Raw genomic sequence first — 22,935 nt, 5'->3', positions numbered from 1 at the left:
TTACTGATCTTCCAATTTGGGGATTTTAGCTCAGGAGGTTTAGTCTGAGTAAAGCAGCATATCGTGTGCCATTTATTAGAGACGAGTGCCTCTGCAAAGGGTATGCCGATCAACTCAATTGCTGCTGGCCTTGAGATTTAGGCATTCTAGCTAAATAGGTTTTGAATGATTAGAGCAGCAACATCTGAACCAGTTTTTGGAGACTGATGCCTCCATGAAGGGTATTATCAGTCATTCCATGGCTGCTGACATTTAGATTTCAGGGTCCTAGTTTAGGACATTGTATCTGATAGGAGCAGCAACCTTTGTAACATTTTTGTGGATACTTTTTCCTCTCAAAGGGTATCAAAATCCACTCCATTGTTGCTATCCTTGAGATTTAGACAACTAGCTAGTGGGTTTTAATTAATTAGAGTATTAACTTGTGTTCCATTGCTGCTGACATTTAGATCTCAGGGTCCTAGTTTAGGACATTGTATCTGATAGGAGCAGCAACCTTTGTAACATTTTTGTGGATACTTTTTCCTCTCAAAGGGTATCAAAATCCACTCCATTGTTGCTATCCTTGAGATTTAGACAACTAGCTAGTGGGTTTTAATTAGAGCATTAACTTGTGTACCCTATGTTAAAGACTGATGCCTCCACAAAGGGTATCATGAGTCGTTCCATTGCTTCTGACATTAAGAAGCAATCTCAAGATGTGTGTCTCATAGGAGCAGCAACTAATGTACCATTTTTGAGAATACTGTTGCCTTTCAAAGGGCATCAAGTTTCATTCAGTTGTTGCTGACGTTAAGATTAAGGGTTTCTAGCTAAAGAGCTGGTAAATGACTAGAACACTTACTTGTGTACCATTTTTTGGAGCATGACATGAGTCCTTCCATTTTTGCTTACCTTTTAATTTGAGAGTCCAAGCTCAGATTGTTGTACCTGATAGGAGCAGCATCTGGCATACTATTTTTGGTGGAGAAGGTTGCCTCTCAGAGGCTATCAATATCTACTCCATCGTTGCTATCCTTGAGTTTTGGGGGTCTAGTTAAGGAGGTTCTAATTAATTAGAGCATGAACTTGTGTACTGTTTGTTAGAGATTGGTGCCTCCACAAAGGGTATCATAAGTTATTCCATTGCTTCCAACATTGAGATTTGATAGCTGTAGCAAATTAGGTTCTAATTGATAAATTAGAACTTGTATGTAGTTTATTAGAGACAAATGCCTCATCAAAAGGTGTCACGATTGATTCCATTGCTGCTAACCTTGCGATTTGAAGGTCTTACTTCAGGAGGATAAATCTGATATGAGTAGCAACTCTTCATTGTTTTTTTTTTGTAAGACTATTGCCTCTCAAAGACCTTGAGATTTATTGGTGTAGCTAAGTAGGGTCTAATTAATTAGAGCATTAACTAACGTACCATATGTTTAAGTATGGTGCCTCTGACAAGGGTATCAACATTGTTTGCTAACCTTGAGATTCAGGAGTCTAGCTAACAATGTTCTAATTAATTAGAGGATTGACTCGTGTACCATTTTTTGAAGACTGGTGCCTCTGCCAAAGGTATTAATATTGTATCTATTGTTACTGATCTGCAAATTTGGGGATTTTAGCTCAGGAGGTTCAGACTGAGTAGTAAATCAACTCTTGTGTCATTTATTAGAGACTTGTGCCTTACCAAAAGGTATCATGATCTACTCAATTGTTTCTGACCATGAGAGATAGAAAGTCTAGCTAAATATGTTCTAAATGAGTAGATCAGCAAATTAGGTACCATTTATCCAATCCATTGTTGCTATCCTTTATATTTCGGGGGCTAGCTAAGGAGGGTATAGTTGATTAGATCATTAAGTCATGTACCACTTGTTAACCTTGGCAGAGGCAAAAGACTTTATCAACATTGTTTCTATTATTACTGATCTTCTAATTTGGGGATTTTAGCTCAGGAGGTTTAGTCTGAGGAAAGCAGCATATCGTGTGCCATTTATTAGAGACGAGTGCCTCTGCAAAGGGTATGCCGATCAACTCAATTGCTGCTGGCCTTGAGATTTAGGCATTCTAGCTAAATAGGTTTTGAATGATTAGAGCAGCAACATCTGAACCAGTTTTTGGAAATTGATGCCTCCATGAAGGGTATCATCAGTCATTCCATGGCTGCTGACATTTAGATTTCAGGGTCCTAGTTTAGGACATTGTATCTGATAGGAGCAGCAACCTTTGTAACATTTTTGTGGATACTTTTTCCTCTCAAAGGGTATCAAAATCCACTCCATTGTTGCTATCCTTGAGATTTAGACAACTAGCTAGTGGGTTTTAATTAGAGCATTAACTTGTGTACCCTATGTTAAAGACTGATGCCTCCACAAAGGGTATCATGAGTCGTTCCATTGCTTCTGACATTAAGAAGCAATCTCAAGATGTGTGTCTCATAGGAGCAGCAACTAATGTACCATTTTTGAGAATACTGTTGCCTTTCAATGGGCATCAAGTTTCATTCAGTTGTTGCTGACGTTAAGATTAAGGGTTTCTAGCTAAAGAGCTGGTAAATGACTAGAACACTTACTTGTGTACCATTTTTTGGAGCATGACGTGAGTCCTTCCATTTATGCTTACCTTTGAATTTGAGAGTCCAAGCTCAGATTGTTGTACCTGATAGGAGCAGCATCTGGCATACTATTTTTGGTGGAGAAGGTTGCCTCTCAGAGGCTATCAATATCTACTCCATCGTTGCTATCCTTGAGTTTTGGGGGTCTAGTTAAGGAGGTTCTAATTAATTAGAGCATGAACTTGTGTACTGTTTGTTAGAGATTGGTGCCTCCACAAAGGGTATCATAAGTTATTCCATTGCTTCCAACATTGAGATTTGATAGCTGTAGCAAATTAGGTTCTAATTGATAAATTAGAACTTGTATGTAGTTTATTAGAGACAAATGCCTCATCAAAAGGTGTCACGATTGTTTCCATTGCTGCTAACCTTGCGATTTGATGGTCTTACTTCAGGAGGATAAATCTGATATGAGTAGCAACTCTTGATTGTTTTTTTTTGTAAGACTATTGCCTCTCAAAGACCTTGAGATTTATTGGTGTAGCTAAGTAGGGTCTAATTAATTAGAGCATTAACTAACGTACCATATGTTTAAGTATGGTGCCTCTGACAAGGGTATCAACATTGTTTGCTAACCTTGAGATTCAGGAGTCTAGCTAACAATGCTCTAATTAATTAGAGGATTGACTCATGTACCATTTTTTGAAGACTGGTGCCTCTGCCAAAGGTATTAATATTGTATCTATTGTTACTGATCTGCAAATTTGGGGATTTTAGCTCAGGAGGTTCAGACTGAGTAGTAAATCAACTCTTGTGTCATTTATTAGAGACTTGTGCCTTACCAAAAGGTATCATGATCGACTCAATTGTTTCTGACCATGAGAGATAGAAAGTCTAGCTAAATATGTTCTAAATGAGTAGATCAGCAAATTAGGTACCATTTATCCAATCCAATGTTGCTATCCTTTATATTTCGGGGGCTAGCTAAGGAGGGTATAGTTGATTAGATCATTAAGTCATGTACCACTTGTTAACCTTGGCAGAGGCAAAAGACTTTATCAACATTGTTTCTATTATTACTGATCTTCTAATTTGGGGATTTTAGCTCAGGAGGTTTAGTCTGAGGAAAGCAGCATATCGTGTGCCATTTATTAGAGACGAGTGCCTCTGCAAAGGGTATGCCGATCAACTCAATTGCTGCTGGCCTTGAGATTTAGGCATTCTAGCTAAATAGGTTTTGAATGATTAGAGCAGCAACATCTGAACCAGTTTTTGGAAACTGATGCCTCCATGAAGGGTATCATCAGTCATTCCATGGCTGCTGACATTTAGATTTCAGGGTCCTAGTTTAGGACATTGTATCTGATAGGAGCAGCAACCTTTGTAACATTTTTGTGGATACTTTTTCCTCTCAAAGGGTATCAAAATCCACTCCATTGTTGCTATCCTTGAGATTTAGACAACTAGCTAGTGGGTTTTAATTAGAGCATTAACTTGTGTACCCTATGTTAAAGACTGATGCCTCCACAAAGGGTATCATGAGTCGTTCCATTGCTTCTGACATTAAGAAGCAATCTCAAGATGTGTGTCTCATAGGAGCAGCAACTAATGTACCATTTTTGAGAATACTGTTGCCTTTCAATGGGCATCAAGCTTCATTCAGTTGTTGCTGACGTTAAGATTAAGGGTTTCTAGCTAAAGAGCTGGTAAATGACTAGAACACTTACTTGTGTACCATTTTTTGGAGCATGACATGAGTCCTTCCATTTATGCTTACCTTTGAATTTGAGAGTCCAAGCTCAGATTGTTGTACCTGATAGGAGCAGCATCTGGCATACTATTTTTGGTGGAGAAGGTTGCCTCTCAGAGGCTATCAATATCTACTCCATCGTTGCTATCCTTGAGTTTTGGGGGTCTAGTTAAGGAGGTTCTAATTAATTAGAGCATGAACTTGTGTACTGTTTGTTAGAGATTGGTGCCTCCACAAAGGGTATCATAAGTTATTCCATTGCTTCCAACATTGAGATTTGATAGCTGTAGCAAATTAGGTTCTAATTGATAAATTAGAACTTGTATGTAGTTTATTAGAGACAAATGCCTCATCAAAAGGTGTCACGATTGATTCCATTGCTGCTAACCTTGCGATTTGAAGGTCTTACTTCAGGAGGATAAATCTGATATGAGTAGCAACTCTTGATTGTTTTTTTTTTTTTGTAAGACTATTGCCTCTCAAAGACCTTGAGATTTATTGGTGTAGCTAAGTAGGGTCTAATTAATTAGAGCATTAACTAACGTACCATGTGTTTAAGTATGGTCCCTCTGACAAGGGTATCAACATTGTTTGCTAACCTTGAGATTCAGGAGTCTAGCTAACAATGTTCTAATTAATTAGAGGATTGACTCATGTACCATTTTTTGAAGACTGGTGCCTCTGCCAAAGGTATTAATATTGTATCTATTGTTACTGATCTGCAAATTTGGGGAGGTTCAGACTGAGTAGTAAATCAACTCTTGTGTCATTTATTAGAGACTTGTGCCTTACCAAAAGGTATCATGATCTACTCAATTGTTTCTGACCATGAGAGATAGAAAGTCTAGCTAAATATGTTCTAAATGAGTAGATCAGCAAATTAGGTACCATTTATCCAATCCATTGTTGCTATCCTTTATATTTCGGGGGCTAGCTAAGGAGGGTATAGTTGATTAGATCATTAAGTCATGTACCACTTGTTAACCTTGGCAGAGGCAAAAGACTTTATCAACATTGTTTCTATTATTACTGATCTTCCAATTTGGGGATTTTAGCTCAGGAGGTTTAGTCTGAGGAAAGCAGCATATCGTGTGCCATTTATTAGAGACGAGTGCCTCTGCAAAGGGTATGCCGATCAACTCAATTGCTGCTGGCCTTGAGATTTAGGCATTCTAGCTAAATAGGTTTTGAATGATTAGAGCAGCAACATCTGAACCAGTTTTTGGAAACTGATGCCTCCATGAAGGGTATCATCAGTCATTCCATGGCTGCTGACATTTAGATTTCAGGGTCCTAGTTTAGGACATTGCATCTGATAGGAGCAGCAACCTTTGTAACATTTTTGTGGATACTTTTTCCTCTCAAAGGGTATCAAAATCCACTCCATTGTTGCTATCCTTGAGATTTAGACAACTAGCTAGTGGGTTTTAATTAGAGCATTAACTTGTGTACCCTATGTTAAAGACTGATGCCTCCACAAAGGGTATCATGAGTCGTTCCATTGCTTCTGACATTAAGAAGCAATCTCAAGATGTGTGTCTCATAGGAGCAGCAACTAATGTACCATTTTTGAGAATACTGTTGCCTTTCAATGGGCATCAAGTTTCATTCAGTTGTTGCTGACGTTAAGATTAAGGGTTTCTAGCTAAAGAGCTGGTAAATGACTAGAACACTTACTTGTGTACCATTTTTTGGAGCATGACATGAGTCCTTCCATTTATGCTTACCTTTGAATTTGAGAGTCCAAGCTCAGATTGTTGTACCTGATAGGAGCAGCATCTGGCATACTATTTTTGGTGGAGAAGGTTGCCTCTCAGAGGCTATCAATATCTACTCCATCGTTGCTATCCTTGAGTTTTGGGGGTCTAGTTAAGGAGGTTCTAATTAATTAGAGCATGAACTTGTGTACTGTTTGTTAGAGATTGGTGCCTCCACAAAGGGTATCATAAGTTATTCCATTGCTTCCAACATTGAGATTTGATAGCTGTAGCAAATTAGGTTCTAATTGATAAATTAGAACTTGTATGTAGTTTATTAGAGACAAATGCCTCATCAAAAGGTGTCACGATTGATTCCATTGCTGCTAACCTTGCGATTTGAAGGTCTTACTTCAGGAGGATAAATCTGATATGAGTAGCAACTCGTGATTGTTTTTTTTTTTTGTAAGACTATTGCCTCTCAAAGACCTTGAGATTTATTGGTGTAGCTAAGTAGGGTCTAATTAATTAGAGCATTAACTAACGTACCATATGTTTAAGTATGGTCCCTCTGACAAGGGTATCAACATTGTTTGCTAACCTTGAGATTCAGGAGTCTAGCTAACAATGTTCTAATTAATTAGAGGATTGACTCATGTACCATTTTTTGAAGACTGGTGCCTCTGCCAAAGGTATTAATATTGTATCTATTGTTACTGATCTGCAAATTTGGGGATTTTAGCTCAGGAGGTTCAGACTGAGTAGTAAATCAACTCTTGTGTCATTTATTAGAGACTTGTGCCTTACCAAAAGGTATCATGATCTACTCAATTGTTTCTGACCATGAGAGATAGAAAGTCTAGCTAAATATGTTCTAAATGAGTAGATCAGCAAATTAGGTACCATTTATCCAATCCATTGTTGCTATCCTTTATATTTCGGGGGCTAGCTAAGGAGGGTATAGTTGATTAGATCATTAAGTCATGTACCACTTGTTAACCTTGGCAGAGGCAAAAGACTTTATCAACATTGTTTCTATTATTACTGATCTTCTAATTTGGGGATTTTAGCTCAGGAGGTTTAGTCTGAGGAAAGCAGCATATCGTGTGCCATTTATTAGAGACGAGTGCCTCTGCAAAGGGTATGCCGATCAACTCAATTGCTGCTGGCCTTGAGATTTAGGCATTCTAGCTAAATAGGTTTTGAATGATTAGAGCAGCAACATCTGAACCAGTTTTTGGAAACTGATGCCTCCATGAAGGGTATCATCAGTCATTCCATGGCTGCTGACATTTAGATTTCAGGGTCCTAGTTTAGGACATTGTATCTGATAGGAGCAGCAACCTTTGTAACATTTTTGTGGATACTTTTTCCTCTCAAAGGGTATCAAAATCCACTCCATTGTTGCTATCCTTGAGATTTAGACAACTAGCTAGTGGGTTTTAATTAGAGCATTAACTTGTGTACCCTATGTTAAAGACTGATGCCTCCACAAAGGGTATCATGAGTCGTTCCATTACTTCTGACATTAAGAAGCAATCTCAAGATGTGTGTCTCATAGGAGCAGCAACTAATGTACCATTTTTGAGAATACTGTTGCCTTTCAATGGGCATCAAGTTTCATTCAGTTGTTGCTGACGTTAAGATTAAGGGTTTCTAGCTAAAGAGCTGGTAAATGACTAGAACACTTACTTGTGTACCATTTTTTGGAGCATGACATGAGTCCTTCCATTTATGCTTACCTTTGAATTTGAGAGTCCAAGCTCAGATTGTTGTACCTGATAGGAGCAGCATCTGGCATACTATTTTTGGTGGAGAAGGTTGCCTCTCAGAGGCTATCAATATCTACTCCATCGTTGCTATCCTTGAGTTTTGGGGGTCTAGTTAAGGAGGTTCTAATTAATTAGAGCATGAACTTGTGTACTGTTTGTTAGAGATTGGTGCCTCCACAAAGGGTATCATAAGTTATTCCATTGCTTCCAACATTAAGATTTGATAGCTGTAGCAAATTAGGTTCTAATTGATAAATTAGAACTTGTATGTAGTTTATTAGAGACAAATGCCTCATCAAAAGGTGTCACGATTGATTCCATTGCTGCTAACCTTGCGATTTGAAGGTCTTACTTCAGGAGGATAAATCTGATATGAGTAGCAACTCTTGATTGTTTTTTTTTTTTTGTAAGACTATTGCCTCTCAAAGACCTTGAGATTTATTGGTGTAGCTAAGTAGGGTCTAATTAATTAGAGCATTAACTAACGTACCATATGTTTAAGTATGGTCCCTCTGACAAGGGTATCAACATTGTTTGCTAACCTTGAGATTCAGGAGTCTAGCTAACAATGTTCTAATTAATTAGAGGATTGACTCATGTACCATTTTTTGAAGACTGGTGCCTCTGCCAAAGGTATTAATATTGTATCTATTGTTACTGATCTGCAAATTTGGGGATTTTAGCTCAGGAGGTTCAGACTGAGTAGTAAATCAACTCTTGTGTCATTTATTAGAGACTTGTGCCTTACCAAAAGGTATCATGATCTACTCAATTGTTTCTGACCATGAGAGATAGAAAGTCTAGCTAAATATGTTCTAAATGAGTAGATCAGCAAATTAGGTACCATTTATCCAATCCATTGTTGCTATCCTTTATATTTCGGGGGCTAGCTAAGGAGGGTATAGTTGATTAGATCATTAAGTCATGTACCACTTGTTAACCTTGGCAGAGGCAAAAGACTTTATCAACATTGTTTCTATTATTACTGATCTTCTAATTTGGGGATTTTAGCTCAGGAGGTTTAGTCTGAGGAAAGCAGCATATCGTGTGCCATTTATTAGAGACGAGTGCCTCTGCAAAGGGTATGCCGATCAACTCAATTGCTGCTGGCCTTGAGATTTAGGCATTCTAGCTAAATAGGTTTTGAATGATTAGAGCAGCAACATCTGAACCAGTTTTTGGAAATTGATGCCTCCATGAAGGGTATCATCAGTCATTCCATGGCTGCTGACATTTAGATTTCAGGGTCCTAGTTTAGGACATTGTATCTGATAGGAGCAGCAACCTTTGTAACATTTTTGTGGATACTTTTTCCTCTCAAAGGGTATCAAAATCCACTCCATTGTTGCTATCCTTGAGATTTAGACAACTAGCTAGTGGGTTTTAATTAGAGCATTAACTTGTGTACCCTATGTTAAAGACTGATGCCTCCACAAAGGGTATCATGAGTCGTTCCATTGCTTCTGACATTAAGAAGCAATCTCAAGATGTGTGTCTCATAGGAGCAGCAACTAATGTACCATTTTTGAGAATACTGTTGCCTTTCAATGGGCATCAAGTTTCATTCAGTTGTTGCTGACGTTAAGATTAAGGGTTTCTAGCTAAAGAGCTGGTAAATGACTAGAACACTTACTTGTGTACCATTTTTTGGAGCATGACGTGAGTCCTTCCATTTATGCTTACCTTTGAATTTGAGAGTCCAAGCTCAGATTGTTGTACCTGATAGGAGCAGCATCTGGCATACTATTTTTGGTGGAGAAGGTTGCCTCTCAGAGGCTATCAATATCTACTCCATCGTTGCTATCCTTGAGTTTTGGGGGTCTAGTTAAGGAGGTTCTAATTAATTAGAGCATGAACTTGTGTACTGTTTGTTAGAGATTGGTGCCTCCACAAAGGGTATCATAAGTTATTCCATTGCTTCCAACATTGAGATTTGATAGCTGTAGCAAATTAGGTTCTAATTGATAAATTAGAACTTGTATGTAGTTTATTAGAGACAAATGCCTCATCAAAAGGTGTCACGATTGTTTCCATTGCTGCTAACCTTGCGATTTGATGGTCTTACTTCAGGAGGATAAATCTGATATGAGTAGCAACTCTTGATTGTTTTTTTTTGTAAGACTATTGCCTCTCAAAGACCTTGAGATTTATTGGTGTAGCTAAGTAGGGTCTAATTAATTAGAGCATTAACTAACGTACCATATGTTTAAGTATGGTGCCTCTGACAAGGGTATCAACATTGTTTGCTAACCTTGAGATTCAGGAGTCTAGCTAACAATGCTCTAATTAATTAGAGGATTGACTCATGTACCATTTTTTGAAGACTGGTGCCTCTGCCAAAGGTATTAATATTGTATCTATTGTTACTGATCTGCAAATTTGGGGATTTTAGCTCAGGAGGTTCAGACTGAGTAGTAAATCAACTCTTGTGTCATTTATTAGAGACTTGTGCCTTACCAAAAGGTATCATGATCGACTCAATTGTTTCTGACCATGAGAGATAGAAAGTCTAGCTAAATATGTTCTAAATGAGTAGATCAGCAAATTAGGTACCATTTATCCAATCCAATGTTGCTATCCTTTATATTTCGGGGGCTAGCTAAGGAGGGTATAGTTGATTAGATCATTAAGTCATGTACCACTTGTTAACCTTGGCAGAGGCAAAAGACTTTATCAACATTGTTTCTATTATTACTGATCTTCTAATTTGGGGATTTTAGCTCAGGAGGTTTAGTCTGAGGAAAGCAGCATATCGTGTGCCATTTATTAGAGACGAGTGCCTCTGCAAAGGGTATGCCGATCAACTCAATTGCTGCTGGCCTTGAGATTTAGGCATTCTAGCTAAATAGGTTTTGAATGATTAGAGCAGCAACATCTGAACCAGTTTTTGGAAACTGATGCCTCCATGAAGGGTATCATCAGTCATTCCATGGCTGCTGACATTTAGATTTCAGGGTCCTAGTTTAGGACATTGTATCTGATAGGAGCAGCAACCTTTGTAACATTTTTGTGGATACTTTTTCCTCTCAAAGGGTATCAAAATCCACTCCATTGTTGCTATCCTTGAGATTTAGACAACTAGCTAGTGGGTTTTAATTAGAGCATTAACTTGTGTACCCTATGTTAAAGACTGATGCCTCCACAAAGGGTATCATGAGTCGTTCCATTGCTTCTGACATTAAGAAGCAATCTCAAGATGTGTGTCTCATAGGAGCAGCAACTAATGTACCATTTTTGAGAATACTGTTGCCTTTCAATGGGCATCAAGTTTCATTCAGTTGTTGCTGACGTTAAGATTAAGGGTTTCTAGCTAAAGAGCTGGTAAATGACTAGAACACTTACTTGTGTACCATTTTTTGGAGCATGACATGAGTCCTTCCATTTATGCTTACCTTTGAATTTGAGAGTCCAAGCTCAGATTGTTGTACCTGATAGGAGCAGCATCTGGCATACTATTTTTGGTGGAGAAGGTTGCCTCTCAGAGGCTATCAATATCTACTCCATCGTTGCTATCCTTGAGTTTTGGGGGTCTAGTTAAGGAGGTTCTAATTAATTAGAGCATGAACTTGTGTACTGTTTGTTAGAGATTGGTGCCTCCACAAAGGGTATCATAAGTTATTCCATTGCTTCCAACATTGAGATTTGATAGCTGTAGCAAATTAGGTTCTAATTGATAAATTAGAACTTGTATGTAGTTTATTAGAGACAAATGCCTCATCAAAAGGTGTCACGATTGATTCCATTGCTGCTAACCTTGCGATTTGAAGGTCTTACTTCAGGAGGATAAATCTGATATGAGTAGCAACTCTTGATTGTTTTTTTTTTTTGTAAGACTATTGCCTCTCAAAGACCTTGAGATTTATTGGTGTAGCTAAGTAGGGTCTAATTAATTAGAGCATTAACTAACGTACCATGTGTTTAAGTATGGTCCCTCTGACAAGGGTATCAACATTGTTTGCTAACCTTGAGATTCAGGAGTCTAGCTAACAATGTTCTAATTAATTAGAGGATTGACTCATGTACCATTTTTTGAAGACTGGTGCCTCTGCCAAAGGTATTAATATTGTATCTATTGTTACTGATCTGCAAATTTGGGGAGGTTCAGACTGAGTAGTAAATCAACTCTTGTGTCATTTATTAGAGACTTGTGCCTTACCAAAAGGTATCATGATCTACTCAATTGTTTCTGACCATGAGAGATAGAAAGTCTAGCTAAATATGTTCTAAATGAGTAGATCAGCAAATTAGGTACCATTTATCCAATCCATTGTTGCTATCCTTTATATTTCGGGGGCTAGCTAAGGAGGGTATAGTTGATTAGATCATTAAGTCATGTACCACTTGTTAACCTTGGCAGAGGCAAAAGACTTTATCAACATTGTTTCTATTATTACTGATCTTCCAATTTGGGGATTTTAGCTCAGGAGGTTTAGTCTGAGGAAAGCAGCATATCGTGTGCCATTTATTAGAGACGAGTGCCTCTGCAAAGGGTATGCCGATCAACTCAATTGCTGCTGGCCTTGAGATTTAGGCATTCTAGCTAAATAGGTTTTGAATGATTAGAGCAGCAACATCTGAACCAGTTTTTGGAAACTGATGCCTCCATGAAGGGTATCATCAGTCATTCCATGGCTGCTGACATTTAGATTTCAGGGTCCTAGTTTAGGACATTGCATCTGATAGGAGCAGCAACCTTTGTAACATTTTTGTGGATACTTTTTCCTCTCAAAGGGTATCAAAATCCACTCCATTGTTGCTATCCTTGAGATTTAGACAACTAGCTAGTGGGTTTTAATTAGAGCATTAACTTGTGTACCCTATGTTAAAGACTGATGCCTCCACAAAGGGTATCATGAGTCGTTCCATTGCTTCTGACATTAAGAAGCAATCTCAAGATGTGTGTCTCATAGGAGCAGCAACTAATGTACCATTTTTGAGAATACTGTTGCCTTTCAATGGGCATCAAGTTTCATTCAGTTGTTGCTGACGTTAAGATTAAGGGTTTCTAGCTAAAGAGCTGGTAAATGACTAGAACACTTACTTGTGTACCATTTTTTGGAGCATGACATGAGTCCTTCCATTTATGCTTACCTTTGAATTTGAGAGTCCAAGCTCAGATTGTTGTACCTGATAGGAGCAGCATCTGGCATACTATTTTTGGTGGAGAAGGTTGCCTCTCAGAGGCTATCAATATCTACTCCATCGTTGCTATCCTTGAGTTTTGGGGGTCTAGTTAAGGAGGTTCTAATTAATTAGAGCATGAACTTGTGTACTGTTTGTTAGAGATTGGTGCCTCCACAAAGGGTATCATAAGTTATTCCATTGCTTCCAACATTAAGATTTGATAGCTGTAGCAAATTAGGTTCTAATTGATAAATTAGAACTTGTATGTAGTTTATTAGAGACAAATGCCTCATCAAAAGGTGTCACGATTGATTCCATTGCTGCTAACCTTGCGATTTGAAGGTCTTACTTCAGGAGGATAAATCTGATATGAGTAGCAACTCTTGATTGTTTTTTTTTTTTTGTAAGACTATTGCCTCTCAAAGACCTTGAGATTTATTGGTGTAGCTAAGTAGGGTCTAATTAATTAGAGCATTAACTAACGTACCATATGTTTAAGTATGGTCCCTCTGACAAGGGTATCAACATTGTTTGCTAACCTTGAGATTCAGGAGTCTAGCTAACAATGTTCTAATTAATTAGAGGATTGACTCATGTACCATTTTTTGAAGACTGGTGCCTCTGCCAAAGGTATTAATATTGTATCTATTGTTACTGATCTGCAAATTTGGGGATTTTAGCTCAGGAGGTTCAGACTGAGTAGTAAATCAACTCTTGTGTCATTTATTAGAGACTTGTGCCTTACCAAAAGGTATCATGATCTACTCAATTGTTTCTGACCATGAGAGATAGAAAGTCTAGCTAAATATGTTCTAAATGAGTAGATCAGCAAATTAGGTACCATTTATCCAATCCATTGTTGCTATCCTTTATATTTCGGGGGCTAGCTAAGGAGGGTATAGTTGATTAGATCATTAAGTCATGTACCACTTGTTAACCTTGGCAGAGGCAAAAGACTTTATCAACATTGTTTCTATTATTACTGATCTTCTAATTTGGGGATTTTAGCTCAGGAGGTTTAGTCTGAGGAAAGCAGCATATCGTGTGCCATTTATTAGAGACGAGTGCCTCTGCAAAGGGTATGACGATCAACTCAATTGCTGCTGGCCTTGAGATTTAGGCATTCTAGCTAAATAGGTTTTGAATGATTAGAGCAGCAACATCTGAACCAGTTTTTGGAAACTGATGCCTCCATGAAGGGTATCATCAGTCATTCCATGGCTGCTGACATTTAGATTTCAGGGTCCTAGTTTAGGACATTGTATCTGATAGGAGCAGCAACCTTTGTAACATTTTTGTGGATACTTTTTCCTCTCAAAGGGTATCAAAATCCACTCCATTGTTGCTATCCTTGAGATTTAGACAACTAGCTAGTGGGTTTTAATTAGAGCATTAACTTGTGTACCCTATGTTAAAGACTGATGCCTCCACAAAGGGTATCATGAGTCGTTCCATTGCTTCTGACATTAAGAAGCAATCTCAAGATGTGTGTCTCATAGGAGCAGCAACTAATGTACCATTTTTGAGAATACTGTTGCCTTTCAAAGGGCATCAAGTTTCATTCAGTTGTTGCTGACGTTAAGATTAAGGGTTTCTAGCTAAAGAGCTGGTAAATGACTAGAACACTTACTTGTGTACCATTTTTTGGAGCATGACATGAGTCCTTCCATTTTTGCTTACCTTTTCATTTGAGAGTCCAAGCTCAGATTGTTGTACCTGATAGGAGCAGCATCTGGCATACTATTTTTGGTGGAGAAGGTTGCCTCTCAGAGGCTATCAATATCAACTCCATCGTTGCTATCCTTGAGTTTTGGGGGTCTAGTTAAGGAGGTTCTAATTAATTAGAGCATGAACTTGTGTACTGTTTGTTAGAGATTGGTGCCTCCACAAAGGGTATCATAAGTTATTCCATTGCTTCCAACATTGAGATTTGATAGCTGTAGCAAATTAGGTTCTAATTGATAAATTAGAACTTGTATGTAGTTTATTAGAGACAAATGCCTCATCAAAAGGTGTCACGATTGATTCCATTGCTGCTAACCTTGCGATTTGAAGGTCTTACTTCAGGAGGATAAATCTGATATGAGTAGCAACTCTTGATTGTTTTTTTTTTTGTAAGACTATTGCCTCTCAAAGACCTTGAGATTTATTGGTGTAGCTAAGTAGGGTCTAATTAATTAGAGCATTAACTAACGTACCATATGTTTAAGTATGGTGCCTCTGACAAGGGTATCAACATTGTTTGCTAACCTTGAGATTCAGGAGTCTAGCTAACAATGTTCTAATTAATTAGAGGATTGACTCATGTACCATTTTTTGAAGACTGGTGCCTCTGCCAAAGGTATTAATATTGTATCTATTGTTACTGATCTGCAAATTTGGAGATTTTAGCTCAGGAGGTTCAGACTGAGTAGTAAATCAACTCTTGTGTCATTTATTAGAGACTTGTGCCTTACCAAAAGGTATCATGATCTACTCAATTGTTTCTGACCTTGGAGAGATAGAAAGTCTAGCTAAATATGTTCTAAATGAGTAGATCAGCAAATTAGGTACCATTTATCCAATCCATTGTTGCTATCCTTTATATTGCGGGGGCTAGCTAAGGAGGGTATAGTTGATTCGATCATTAAGTCATGTACCACTTGTTAACCTTGGCAGAGGCAAAAGTCTTTATCAACATTGTTTCTATTATTACTGATCTTCCAATTTGGGGATTTTAGCTCAGGAGGTTTAGTCTGAGTAAAGCAGCATATCGTGTGCCATTTATTAGAGACGAGTGCCTCTGCAAAGGGTATGCCGATCAACTCAATTGCTGCTGGCCTTGAGATTTAGGCATTCTAGCTAAATAGGTTTTGAATGATTAGAGCAGCAACATCTGAACCAGTTTTTGGAGACTGATGCCTCCATGAAGGGTATTATCAGTCATTCCATGGCTGCTGACATTTAGATTTCAGGGTCCTAGTTTAGGACATTGTATCTGATAGGAGCAGCAACCTTTGTAACATTTTTGTGGATACTTTTTCCTCTCAAAGGGTATCAAAATCCACTCCATTGTTGCTATCCTTGAGATTTAGACAACTAGCTAGTGGGTTTTAATTAATTAGAGTATTAACTTGTGTTCCATTGCTGCTGACATTTAGATCTCAGGGTCCTAGTTTAGGACATTGTATCTGATAGGAGCAGCAACCTTTGTAACATTTTTGTGGATACTTTTTCCTCTCAAAGGGTATCAAAATCCACTCCATTGTTGCTATCCTTGAGATTTAGACAACTAGCTAGTGGGTTTTAATTAGAGCATTAACTTGTGTACCCTATGTTAAAGACTGATGCCTCCACAAAGGGTATCATGAGTCGTTCCATTGCTTCTGACATTAAGAAGCAATCTCAAGATGTGTGTCTCATAGGAGCAGCAACTAATGTACCATTTTTGAGAATACTGTTGCCTTTCAAAGGGCATCAAGTTTCATTCAGTTGTTGCTGACGTTAAGATTAAGGGTTTCTAGCTAAAGAGCTGGTAAATGACTAGAACACTTACTTGTGTACCATTTTTTGGAGCATGACATGAGTCCTTCCATTTTTGCTTACCTTTTAATTTGAGAGTCCAAGCTCAGATTGTTGTACCTGATAGGAGCAGCATCTGGCATACTATTTTTGGTGGAGAAGGTTGCCTCTCAGAGGCTATCAATATCTACTCCATCGTTGCTATCCTTGAGTTTTGGGGGTCTAGTTAAGGAGGTTCTAATTAATTAGAGCATGAACTTGTGTACTGTTTGTTAGAGATTGGTGCCTCCACAAAGGGTATCATAAGTTATTCCATTGCTTCCAACATTGAGATTTGATAGCTGTAGCAAATTAGGTTCTAATTGATAAATTAGAACTTGTATGTAGTTTATTAGAGACAAATGCCTCATCAAAAGGTGTCACGATTGATTCCATTGCTGCTAACCTTGCGATTTGAAGGTCTTACTTCAGGAGGATAAATCTGATATGAGTAGCAACTCTTCATTGTTTTTTTTTTGTAAGACTATTGCCTCTCAAAGACCTTGAGATTTATTGGTGTAGCTAAGTAGGGTCTAATTAATTAGAGCATTAACTAACGTACCATATGTTTAAGTATGGTGCCTCTGACAAGGGTATCAACATTGTTTGCTAACCTTGAGATTCAGGAGTCTAGCTAACAATGTTCTAATTAATTAGAGGATTGACTCATGTACCATTTTTTGAAGACTGGTGCCTCTGCCAAAGGTATTAATATTGTATCTATTGTTACTGATCTGCAAATTTGGGGATTTTAGCTCAGGAGGTTCAGACTGAGTAGTAAATCAACTCTTGTGTCATTTATTAGAGACTTGTGCCTTACCAAAAGGTATCATGATCTACTCAATTGTTTCTGACCATGAGAGATAGAAAGTCTAGCTAAATATGTTCTAAATGAGTAGATCAGCAAATTAGGTACCATTTATCCAATCCATTGTTGCTATCCTTTATATTTCGGGGGCTAGCTAAGGAGGGTATAGTTGATTAGATCATTAAGTCATGTACCACTTGTTAACCTTGGCAGAGGCAAAAGACTTTATCAACATTGTTTCTATTATTACTGATCTTCTAATTTGGGGATTTTAGCTCAGGAGGTTTAGTCTGAGGAAAGCAGCATATCGTGTGCCATTTATTAGAGACGAGTGCCTCTGCAAAGGGTATGCCGATCAACTCAATTGCTGCTGGCCTTGAGATTTAGGCATTCTAGCTAAATAGGTTTTGAATGATTAGAGCAGCAACATCTGAACCAGTTTTTGGAAATTGATGCCTCCATGAAGGGTATCATCAGTCATTCCATGGCTGCTGACATTTAGATTTCAGGGTCCTAGTTTAGGACATTGTATCTGATAGGAGCAGCAACCTTTGTAACATTTTTGTGGATACTTTTTCCTCTCAAAGGGTATCAAAATCCACTCCATTGTTGCTATCCTTGAGATTTAGACAACTAGCTAGTGGGTTTTAATTAGAGCATTAACTTGTGTACCCTATGTTAAAGACTGATGCCTCCACAAAGGGTATCATGAGTCGTTCCATTGCTTCTGACATTAAGAAGCAATCTCAAGATGTGTGTCTCATAGGAGCAGCAACTAATGTACCATTTTTGAGAATACTGTTGCCTTTCAATGGGCATCAAGTTTCATTCAGTTGTTGCTGACGTTAAGATTAAGGGTTTCTAGCTAAAGAGCTGGTAAATGACTAGAACACTTACTTGTGTACCATTTTTTGGAGCATGACGTGAGTCCTTCCATTTATGCTTACCTTTGAATTTGAGAGTCCAAGCTCAGATTGTTGTACCTGATAGGAGCAGCATCTGGCATACTATTTTTGGTGGAGAAGGTTGCCTCTCAGAGGCTATCAATATCTACTCCATCGTTGCTATCCTTGAGTTTTGGGGGTCTAGTTAAGGAGGTTCTAATTAATTAGAGCATGAACTTGTGTACTGTTTGTTAGAGATTGGTGCCTCCACAAAGGGTATCATAAGTTATTCCATTGCTTCCAACATTGAGATTTGATAGCTGTAGCAAATTAGGTTCTAATTGATAAATTAGAACTTGTATGTAGTTTATTAGAGACAAATGCCTCATCAAAAGGTGTCACGATTGTTTCCATTGCTGCTAACCTTGCGATTTGATGGTCTTACTTCAGGAGGATAAATCTGATATGAGTAGCAACTCTTGATTGTTTTTTTTTGTAAGACTATTGCCTCTCAAAGACCTTGAGATTTATTGGTGTAGCTAAGTAGGGTCTAATTAATTAGAGCATTAACTAACGTACCATATGTTTAAGTATGGTGCCTCTGACAAGGGTATCAACATTGTTTGCTAACCTTGAGATTCAGGAGTCTAGCTAACAATGCTCTAATTAATTAGAGGATTGACTCATGTACCATTTTTTGAAGACTGGTGCCTCTGCCAAAGGTATTAATATTGTATCTATTGTTACTGATCTGCAAATTTGGGGATTTTAGCTCAGGAGGTTCAGACTGAGTAGTAAATCAACTCTTGTGTCATTTATTAGAGACTTGTGCCTTACCAAAAGGTATCATGATCGACTCAATTGTTTCTGACCATGAGAGATAGAAAGTCTAGCTAAATATGTTCTAAATGAGTAGATCAGCAAATTAGGTACCATTTATCCAATCCAATGTTGCTATCCTTTATATTTCGGGGGCTAGCTAAGGAGGGTATAGTTGATTAGATCATTAAGTCATGTACCACTTGTTAACCTTGGCAGAGGCAAAAGACTTTATCAACATTGTTTCTATTATTACTGATCTTCTAATTTGGGGATTTTAGCTCAGGAGGTTTAGTCTGAGGAAAGCAGCATATCGTGTGCCATTTATTAGAGACGAGTGCCTCTGCAAAGGGTATGCCGATCAACTCAATTGCTGCTGGCCTTGAGATTTAGGCATTCTAGCTAAATAGGTTTTGAATGATTAGAGCAGCAACATCTGAACCAGTTTTTGGAAACTGATGCCTCCATGAAGGGTATCATCAGTCATTCCATGGCTGCTGACATTTAGATTTCAGGGTCCTAGTTTAGGACATTGTATCTGATAGGAGCAGCAACCTTTGTAACATTTTTGTGGATACTTTTTCCTCTCAAAGGGTATCAAAATCCACTCCATTGTTGCTATCCTTGAGATTTAGACAACTAGCTAGTGGGTTTTAATTAGAGCATTAACTTGTGTACCCTATGTTAAAGACTGATGCCTCCACAAAGGGTATCATGAGTCGTTCCATTGCTTCTGACATTAAGAAGCAATCTCAAGATGTGTGTCTCATAGGAGCAGCAACTAATGTACCATTTTTGAGAATACTGTTGCCTTTCAATGGGCATCAAGTTTCATTCAGTTGTTGCTGACGTTAAGATTAAGGGTTTCTAGCTAAAGAGCTGGTAAATGACTAGAACACTTACTTGTGTACCATTTTTTGGAGCATGACATGAGTCCTTCCATTTATGCTTACCTTTGAATTTGAGAGTCCAAGCTCAGATTGTTGTACCTGATAGGAGCAGCATCTGGCATACTATTTTTGGTGGAGAAGGTTGCCTCTCAGAGGCTATCAATATCTACTCCATCGTTGCTATCCTTGAGTTTTGGGGGTCTAGTTAAGGAGGTCCTAATTAATTAGAGCATGAACTTGTGTACTGTTTGTTAGAGATTGGTGCCTCCACAAAGGGTATCATAAGTTATTCCATTGCTTCCAACATTGAGATTTGATAGCTGTAGCAAATTAGGTTCTAATTGATAAATTAGAACTTGTATGTAGTTTATTAGAGACAAATGCCTCATCAAAAGGTGTCACGATTGATTCCATTGCTGCTAACCTTGCGATTTGAAGGTCTTACTTCAGGAGGATAAATCTGATATGAGTAGCAACTCGTGATTGTTTTTTTTTTTGTAAGACTATTGCCTCTCAAAGACCTTGAGATTTATTGGTGTAGCTAAGTAGGGTCTAATTAATTAGAGCATTAACTAACGTACCATGTGTTTAAGTATGGTCCCTCTGACAAGGGTATCAACATTGTTTGCTAACCTTGAGATTCAGGAGTCTAGGTAACAATGTTCTAATTAATTAGAGGATTGACTCATGTACCATTTTTTGAAGACTGGTGCCTCTGCCAAAGGTATTAATATTGTATCTATTGTTACTGATCTGCAAATTTGGGGATTTTAGCTCAGGAGGTTCAGACTGAGTAGTAAATCAACTCTTGTGTCATTTATTAGAGACTTGTGCCTTACCAAAAGGTATCATGATCTACTCAATTGTTTCTGACCATGAGAGATAGAAAGTCTAGCTAAATATGTTCTAAATGAGTAGATCAGCAAATTAGGTACCATTTATCCAATCCATTGTTGCTATCCTTTATATTTCGGGGGCTAGCTAAGGAGGGTATAGTTGATTAGATCATTAAGTCATGTACCACTTGTTAACCTTGGCAGAGGCAAAAGACTTTATCAACATTGTTTCTATTATTACTGATCTTCCAATTTGGGGATTTTAGCTCAGGAGGTTTAGTCTGAGGAAAGCAGCATATCGTGTGCCATTTATTAGAGACGAGTGCCTCTGCAAAGGGTATGCCGATCAACTCAATTGCTGCTGGCCTTGAGATTTAGGCATTCTAGCTAAATAGGTTTTGAATGATTAGAGCAGCAACATCTGAACCAGTTTTTGGAAACTGATGCCTCCATGAAGGGTATCATCAGTCATTCCATGGCTGCTGACATTTAGATTTCAGGGTCCTAGTTTAGGACATTGTATCTGATAGGAGCAGCAACCTTTGTAACATTTTTGTGGATACTTTTTCCTCTCAAAGGGTATCAAAATCCACTCCATTGTTGCTATCCTTGAGATTTAGACAACTAGCTAGTGGGTTTTAATTAATTAGAGTATTAACTTGTGTTCCATTGCTGCTGACATTTAGATTTCAGTGTCCTAGTTTAGGACATTGTATCTGATAGGAGCAGCAACCTTTGTAACATTTTTGTGGATACTTTTTCCTCTCAAAGGGTATCAAAATCCACTCCATTGTTGCTATCCTTGAGATTTAGACAACTAGCTAGTGGGTTTTAATTAGAGCATTAACTTGTGTACCCTATGTTAAAGACTGATGCCTCCACAAAGGGTATCATGAGTCGTTCCATTGCTTCTGACATTAAGAAGCAATCTCAAGATGTGTGTCTCATAGGAGCAGCAACTAATGTACCATTTTTGAGAATACTGTTGCCTTTCAATGGGCATCAAGTTTCATTCAGTTGTTGCTGACGTTAAGATTAAGGGTTTCTAGCTAAAGAGCTGGTAAATGACTAGAACACTTACTTGTGTACCATTTTTTGGAGCATGACATGAGTCCTTCCATTTATGCTTACCTTTGAATTTGAGAGTCCAAGCTCAGATTGTTGTACCTGATAGGAGCAGCATCTGGCATACTATTTTTGGTGGAGAAGGTTGCCTCTCAGAGGCTATCAATATCTACTCCATCGTTGCTATCCTTGAGTTTTGGGGGTCTAGTTAAGGAGGTCCTAATTAATTAGAGCATGAACTTGTGTACTGTTTGTTAGAGATTGGTGCCTCCACAAAGGGTATCATAAGTTATTCCATTGCTTCCAACATTGAGATTTGATAGCTGTAGCAAATTAGGTTCTAATTGATAAATTAGAACTTGTATGTAGTTTATTAGAGACAAATGCCTCATCAAAAGGTGTCACGATTGATTCCATTGCTGCTAACCTTGCGATTTGAAGGTCTTACTTCAGGAGGATAAATCTGATATGAGTAGCAACTCGTGATTGTTTTTTTTTTTTGTAAGACTATTGCCTCTCAAAGACCTTGAGATTTATTGGTGTAGCTAAGTAGGGTCTAATTAATTAGAGCATTAACTAACGTACCATGTGTTTAAGTATGGTCCCTCTGACAAGGGTATCAACATTGTTTGCTAACCTTGAGATTCAGGAGTCTAGGTAACAATGTTCTAATTAATTAGAGGATTGACTCATGTACCATTTTTTGAAGACTGGTGCCTCTGCCAAAGGTATTAATATTGTATCTATTGTTACTGATCTGCAAATTTGGGGATTTTAGCTCAGGAGGTTCAGACTGAGTAGTAAATCAACTCTTGTGTCATTTATTAGAGACTTGTGCCTTACCAAAAGGTATCATGATCTACTCAATTGTTTCTGACCATGAGAGATAGAAAGTCTAGCTAAATATGTTCTAAATGAGTAGATCAGCAAATTAGGTACCATTTATCCAATCCATTGTTGCTATCCTTTATATTTCGGGGGCTAGCTAAGGAGGGTATAGTTGATTAGATCATTAAGTCATGTACCACTTGTTAACCTTGGCAGAGGCAAAAGACTTTATCAACATTGTTTCTATTATTACTGATCTTCCAATTTGGGGATTTTAGCTCAGGAGGTTTAGTCTGAGGAAAGCAGCATATCGTGTGCCATTTATTAGAGACGAGTGCCTCTGCAAAGGGTATGCCGATCAACTCAATTGCTGCTGGCCTTGAGAT

The sequence above is a fragment of the Spea bombifrons genome, chromosome 4 (genome assembly GCF_027358695.1).
Source record: "Spea bombifrons isolate aSpeBom1 chromosome 4, aSpeBom1.2.pri, whole genome shotgun sequence".
Lineage (NCBI taxonomy): Eukaryota > Metazoa > Chordata > Amphibia > Anura > Pelobatidae > Spea > Spea bombifrons.
This window is presented reverse-complemented; position numbering follows the sequence as displayed.